General features: G+C 38.9%; 1 long non-coding RNA gene across 1 annotated transcript; it reads left to right on the top strand.

Annotated features, from left to right (window-relative positions):
- Positions 1–1,690: 1,690 nt before the first annotated feature.
- On the top strand, positions 1,691–6,394 carry LOC112139624. Its single transcript, XR_002918022.2, has 3 exons — positions 1,691–1,783; positions 5,531–5,674; positions 5,758–6,394. It is a non-coding gene; the product is annotated as an uncharacterized LOC112139624 (long non-coding RNA).
- The last annotated feature ends 788 nt before the right edge of the window (positions 6,395–7,182 follow it).

The raw sequence follows: 7,182 nt of genomic DNA, 5'->3' as shown, positions 1-7,182 counted from the left end.
TGGCAAATACCATGAAACACACAATATGTGAAGAATTAAATTCAAGATAATTTATTCATACTTACCTTGTTTTAATATGGGTTAGGTAATACAAAAGACACATTAGCACAACATGTAAAGACCCAATAGGTACTATGTAAAAGCATGATACATACCCAATATTTAATATAGATACCCAGTAGGTACCACACAAGTATGCACTAAATAGTACCTAATGAATACACAGCAACTACCGTGTAAGTACCCAGTAGATGATATTAAAAACTTCCATGTCAATATCCTGTAAGTACTCCACTGTAAAAGGAAGCATTACCAAAACTTACGACTAAATTCAATTATTTTAAGTTTGAAATATTTTGATGGTATATCAAAAGTAAACTTTACGTATGCTCCCTCACTTTTCATATGGATTAAGTATACTTGTACTTATAGACTACTTTTTGCTAGGGACAGTAAAAATGTGAAAAAGTGTCAAAGAAATGGAATTTACTATTTTTTTCTCTCAAAGAAAACAGTGTATGGACCTGAAGAAAGATCAATTCACTTGACTGTGCGAGTGTCCTGAAATTGAACTGAGCTTCAGGATAATGTTTCACTAAATGAGGGCAATAACTGTAACGAGAGTCAGTGGGTGAATGACTGGAAAATGTTCAGAGACAAAAGCAGCTTCAACCAGAGTCTAACTTGAACTGAGGCTCATGCATCCTTTACTCAAGGGCAGTTGATCCTGTGGAAGCTGTTTGCATAGTGACAGCACATGAGTTGATGTTCGTCCAGCAGATGTTTGGGAATCTCTCAGAGATCCAAGCATAAAAGTTCACTTATGAAGAATGATAGAGCTGATTTCTCAGCTCTTTGGTTCTCTGAAGTTTCTTCAGAACACTTTCATGCTGTCTCACTGCTTTGATTAACATTTACCTTCACTGAAATTTGGAAAGTTCTAAAACTGTTTGAGTCTGTTTGATTGACAGATGATCCAAATGTGTTCTGATCTGAAAAATCTCTGGATCAGCTTCTGAAGACTCTGAATAAGGAAGAGAGACTTTGAAGGAAATCGAACAGCGTAAAGGAATGACCACTTTATTAAAGTAAAGCCATGTTTGTGCTAAGCAACCGTTAAACCAAAAAAAGGGAAGAAAATCAAACAGAAATTGTGTTAAAAGATAAATAGTGTTTAAGGATAAATTAATGTAATAGGAGTATTGACAAAAACAACAAAAATAAGAAGTACTGTCATGCGATTAATATTTTTGTGTAATCAATTAATCGAATTGATTTTTAATTCAAATTGTATTTATCCTAATATTTACTGTAAAAAGTCTCATTTTGAAATATTTCCATTTAAACTCATAATATTGTGGCACATAACATAAAAGTGGCTTCATGAAGTTTTGCTAATATAACTGACTTCCAACCTTTACTTTTACACAACTAAGGGATATTTTTGTCAATCTTGAACAATCAAGAAAAAAAGAAAAACATGAACAAAACATTAAGTCCAGAGTGCTAAAATTTTAAGACATGAAACAGTCAGAACACTTTTCTTGGCAATCCAACTCATAAATCTCGTCAATGGTTACAAATCAACCTGCTGACTGCATAACAGAGGAATAAACTTTATGATCTGTTTCATAGTTAGGCTATGGACTTCATGTTTAAAGTCCACAGGAATCTGCTTCCTTGTTGCTTTCAAAACCTTCATTTGAAACAGGATCTGCTTGGACTTCAGGGACACAAAACTCGTTCAGAAAATGCAAAGGAAGAATTCATTTCTGTCAGAGCGGTGAGTTGATGGAAAAACTGGGATGAAAAGAATTAGAAATTTTACATTTCAGAGGCTTTCAGAAAAAGTTCTTAGTTAATAGGACTCAGCTGTGAATCTTTAAGTTTAACCCTTGTGCTATCCTAGGCTTGATTACACTAAAACTGGGGTCATCTGGACCCAACAAGACAACCTGATAAACCTTTTTTTCAATGACTTTTTTATCTTCCATGTTGTCTGTGGCAGACATAAAATCCTGTCTACCTTTGTCATGGGAGGAATTACACATCAATATGAGGGTGTGGTCAACTGGACCCCATAAGAGACCATGAGGGTAAAATCCCAAAGAACACTAGCTACTATCAGACTATACTGATCAAACATTTCTTTGGATTTCTTGATATTGAAGTGCAGAAATTATTCTGAGTTGAAAAGTGGATCAATAATTTGTGGTCCAGCTTTTTCAGTCACATTTGATGTTTGATTTTTCTTTATATATATATTTTTTTATATGTTTCCACATTTTAACAAAACAAATCATCAAAGTGATGAGCTCCACCTCTGCAGGGCTACACTATGAACTCATCTGAAAACAGACAGAGGTTTATGAATGCCGGATGCCTTTCCTGACACAACCTTCTACTTGCAAGACACAGGGGAACCCAGTTAGGGAGTAGCGTCAAGTAAGGCTGGGAATTACTATCTACCTCACAATACGATGTGATACTCGATACATGTTTTAGCTTAACTCGATACTCGATACATGTTTTAGCTTAAAAACATTCATAATAAACAACTTGTGTCTTATTTTGTGCAACAAATTATAGAAACCTTTGTGGAACATTGCAGAAATCAGTAATACTATGTCTTTGACAAGCATTGACACCAATTTAATTGGAATTATTTGTCCGATTCAATGTTAACAATAGTAAACATGATCAGCACCGCCACTACCTAGTGCAGAATTTTTGCAAGCAACAGAACAAAAATTAAATAATTCAAGTGGCGACAGTTATCTGCTTCTCATTATATCCATCATCCTTAGATGATGAATATAATGTTTTACAGCCTCTGTCAAGTGTAACCTAATTTTTTTGTGCACTTTTCCCACACTTGAAAAGGGCTGAGCATCCAAAATTGAAGGCTGTCACTTGAGATTATTTTTCCAATCTTTATCCTTTTTCTATTTGGTCAGTCAGCAGTTAATATGTAAAAACCCTAAAACTCGCATAATAATGACTATAAATATTTACAAATTCAAATTATATTAAAGAATAGCAACAAACAACTTTAATCAATAATTATTTATATAATTTTAAGTGCTTCAGTTAACTAGCAACCTCCCTAATTTTACAGTGAATTCATGTACTTTATTTTAATGGCATTTTTATTTAAGTTCATACATCAAATCCTACATTTTTTATTTAAGAATGACTTTACATTAAAATTAGCAAAAGATAATGACATTCATTTGAAAACTTCACACCATTTATTTACCAAAGTTACACCGTAAACCAGCAGGTTAAACATTGAAGTGCATGAAAACGAAAATTCCGACCGGTACCTGAAGTACACACAAACAACTGCGAAGCGCGCGCCCAGTTCCCACAGCAAACAGGAAGTAAGTGATCGCGGTCAGACATAGTCATTTCTTACCGTCTGCCTCTGCTACAGATAGATGATAATAGGGCACAGGTAGACATGCATCACACACACGCTACCGAGCCTGTTTCTCGCCGGGGCTTTCCCCGAAAAAAGTACGTGTGTCGCTATTAAATGTCTAACGGAGCACACCGCGCTTCACTGTCAACGACCCATTCGCCCATTCACACACACTTTCACACACTAGTGGTGGCTCTGCTGCCGAACACTGGCGCCAACCTCACACCAGAGGCAATTCGGGGTAATGTTTAATGCTGTTTCAATTCTGTTTCAGTACATTTGGATTTCAACATCCTTCTTGGATTGACTTGATAGTGGATCTACTGGATTATGGGCATGAAGGAATGTTCCTTGATTCAGCCTGATGAAGGTTTGAGGGTTAAACAATGCAGGAAGAAATCCTTTGAATCTGCAGTTTAAGCAGAGTTAAGGAAGTTTTCCTGCTGTCCTGCAGCAGATGGGAGATGATTAACTTATTTCTCATAGCCGACTAAGTTTATAGAGCAGGAAACGGGTCACAGTTCAATTGTCAGTGGGGAAACTCTGAGCTCATCCAGATACTTTTTGTTTTCGTCCAAGAAAATCACTAGAAAATTTTGTGAACGAGGTGTTCTGACTGGTTGGTAAGGAACTATGAGATCTCTAATGTAGGATGGGGCCACACCATTCAGAGCCTTATAGGTTAAAAACGTAGGTTTAAGATGGTCCACTGTCACCAGCTCTCTGCACCCGCCCTTCTCCAGAACAAAACACTTGTCCCCCTTCTCCAGGACACGGAATGGACCATTGCAGGGAGGGTGAAGGGGTGAGCGGTGAGCATCATGTCGAAAAAAAAAAAAAAACAAGCTGACTGGAGTGTGGCAGGTATGAATGATATGGAATGCAGTGGTGCACAGGGCTCAGAGGTGATGGCAAATGGGGGCAGTCGACTCTAACAAAAACTCCCCCGGAATCTGGAGCGGCTGTCCAAACATCAGCTCAGCAGAGGACGCATCTAGGTCAACCTTGGGCGCCAAGCTTAGCCCGAGCAGGACCCACAGCAAACGATCCAACCAACAGTCATCAGTGAGCACACTGAATTGAATGGAAACATTCAGACTGAAAACTCTGATTGTAACTGACCTAGAATGAAAGTTTTTCAGCTTTACTGTCAGATATTTTTCTTAGCTGAATGTGAACAAACTCTTTATTACTCTGAGTCTGATAATCCATTTCATTTACACAAACTGGAAGAACTGGTTCCAAGCAATAGTCAGGCCCCTCCCATCAGCTTCTTCAGGTGTTTCTGCTTCAGTGACAGTAGACAACAGTTGAAGTGAAGTCATGCACATCTGGAAGAAGGAAATAATTGATAGCTGAGGAACAAACAGCTTTAAAACATAGTTAGAAGATGGAAGAGACAACAGCTCACAACTGGACGCTTCAAATCAGATTCAAAGTATCCTTACAAAGCAGGTCATATGACCTCACCTTTCTGCTGCTCTTTTACAGTCATTGAGCTCAACAATCTGACAGCTTAAAGCTCCACCCCTCCCCTATGCTGCTGTCAGGTGGTGTCAGATTTATTCGCAAACCCGTCTGTCTTTAGTTCACAAAATCTCAAATTATTGACAGTCAGATTATTCCTGTTTGGAGTCTATTCTCACCAGCTGTATCAGTGATCCAGAACTCTGGATCAAATCACTGAGTCAGAGTCCAGAGCTGTTCAATCTGCAGCATTCTGCTCATTTCTACATTGGTCAGAGGAAGAATTCGTGTCTTTCCTTCTTTTCACCTCATTGTTTTGTTTTGTCTGTTTTTTTATCTGCTTCATTTTTCCTGAATTGTAGAAACAGAAAGTTTGTTCTTTCTTTGTCAAAGTGACTGAATGCGTGAAATGTTGCTCCATCATGGAATATTTGCTGCTGCAGCTCCATGTCTCCATCTGGTGGAGTGAGAGCAGAAGTGCAGCAGCTGATGTTCAGCAGCTTCCTCTGCCTCCCACTGCTGTCTGACTGCATTCACCTGAACCTGAGAGGAAACACAAGAGAAGAGCCCATCAGTGGAGGAGCAGCTGATCTGTTAGTGAAGGAGGATCAGAGCTGATGATGAGTGTTTCCTCTGCAGGTGAACGTAGAAGGTGTGTGTGAGCTGATCCAGTGGATCCAGTAAATCCAGCAGCATGGATCAGTGTGAGGACACACAGGAGGGAGCCCCCCCCACTAAAAAAGGAAGAGTTGAAAAAGATGAGAGCCAGACCAAAGCTCAGAGGTGAGATGAACATCTCTAACTGTCCATGATTTTTCTTCATGTCAGAGCTCAACACTCACATCAACAACCTTCATTCTTCACAGGAACCAGCCTGGACTTGGAGATGAACACAGCTGTGTGTCTTTCAAGAGTGACGAGTCAATGTATCAACCTCTTAACTTCAAAGACAGCAGCTCAGGAGAGGAACAGTAAGTGTTTGTTGGAGTTAAATGAGGCTCAATAATAGTTTTCAGCTGAATGACTTGAGTTCTGGTTCAGTTTTTTAACTCTCTGATCAGTCTTGGAGCACCATGTGTGATCTGATCTTTTCAGTTTAGTCTTCTAAGAGTTTCTCTGCGAGATGTTGGAGAAATTGGACCAAGAGCACAGTTCTGTCAAATAAATTGAAACTATCTACGCCCATCATCCATTAAATTACGAATAGGCAATATAAGATATTTAGGCATAAACATCTCTTCTAGGCTTTGTGATCTATTTAAGCTAAACCACACCCAACTCCTTAAAACCATAAAGCCTGATCTTACTGGGTGGAAAATTCTACCCATTTCACTAATGGGAAGGATTGCCACTGTAAAAATTATGACTCTTCCCAAAGTTAATTATCTGTTTTCAGTGATTCCTTCCAAACCTTCAACCACTTGGTTCAAATCATTAGACACATCTATCTCCCAATGCCTTTGGAAATGTAAACCGCCAAGGATAAGTCTAAAACTATTCAGAAACCCAAATATAGAGGAGGACTGGGCCTACCTAACTTCCAGGATTATTACTCTGCAAATAAATCACGTTATTTACTTAAATGGCTTAAACCTGGGGTGTTACATGAATCTTGGATGAATATAGAGCACAGCTTGGTGATAACCTCGACATTTCTAATTTGCCTTTTTTTTACCTCAAAAATTTAACATCACAAGTACTTAAGAAGTTTAAACATCAGCCATGTTTCTGGAAAAACAAGCAACTCTGCAACATTTCCATGCAAGGTCACCCAACATGATTTGCTTTACTTCATGGAAAAACAAAGGGATCCAAATTTCAACATATAATTCAGAACAGAACACTTACTCCCCTCCCAATTCTATCATAAATGTATGGAATTAGTATGAACACATTTCTAGAATACCAGCAACTCAAATCAATAATAAGTACTAAATACCACTTGACCCAAACAGACCTAGAACTCTCTCCTGCAATAACACAATTCAAGAACTTTAACATCTCAAGCTTACCTCCAAAATGTACACATTGGAAACCAACTGGGGCTCTCCAGGTTCTGGGGCCCTAGTTGCCTGGGATGTGGGGGACTGCACACTGATGCAGGGGTCAATGGGTTGGGGCCCTGATTGTTGGCCAGGGCCAATGTTGGTGCTCCTTGGCTGGAGTTTTGTCTGTGGCCGGCTGGGTCCTTTATGGTCCTGGTTGCGCCACCATGGCCGCCCGACTCCCGATCTGGCGCCCTGGAGTTAGTGATGTATCCACAAAAGAGTTTTTTTTTTTTCTTTCACTAT

This window comes from Oryzias melastigma, unplaced genomic scaffold (assembly GCF_002922805.2).
Source record: "Oryzias melastigma strain HK-1 unplaced genomic scaffold, ASM292280v2 sc01520, whole genome shotgun sequence".
NCBI classification, from domain to species: Eukaryota; Metazoa; Chordata; class Actinopteri; order Beloniformes; family Adrianichthyidae; genus Oryzias; species Oryzias melastigma.
This window is presented reverse-complemented; position numbering and strand designations above follow the sequence as displayed.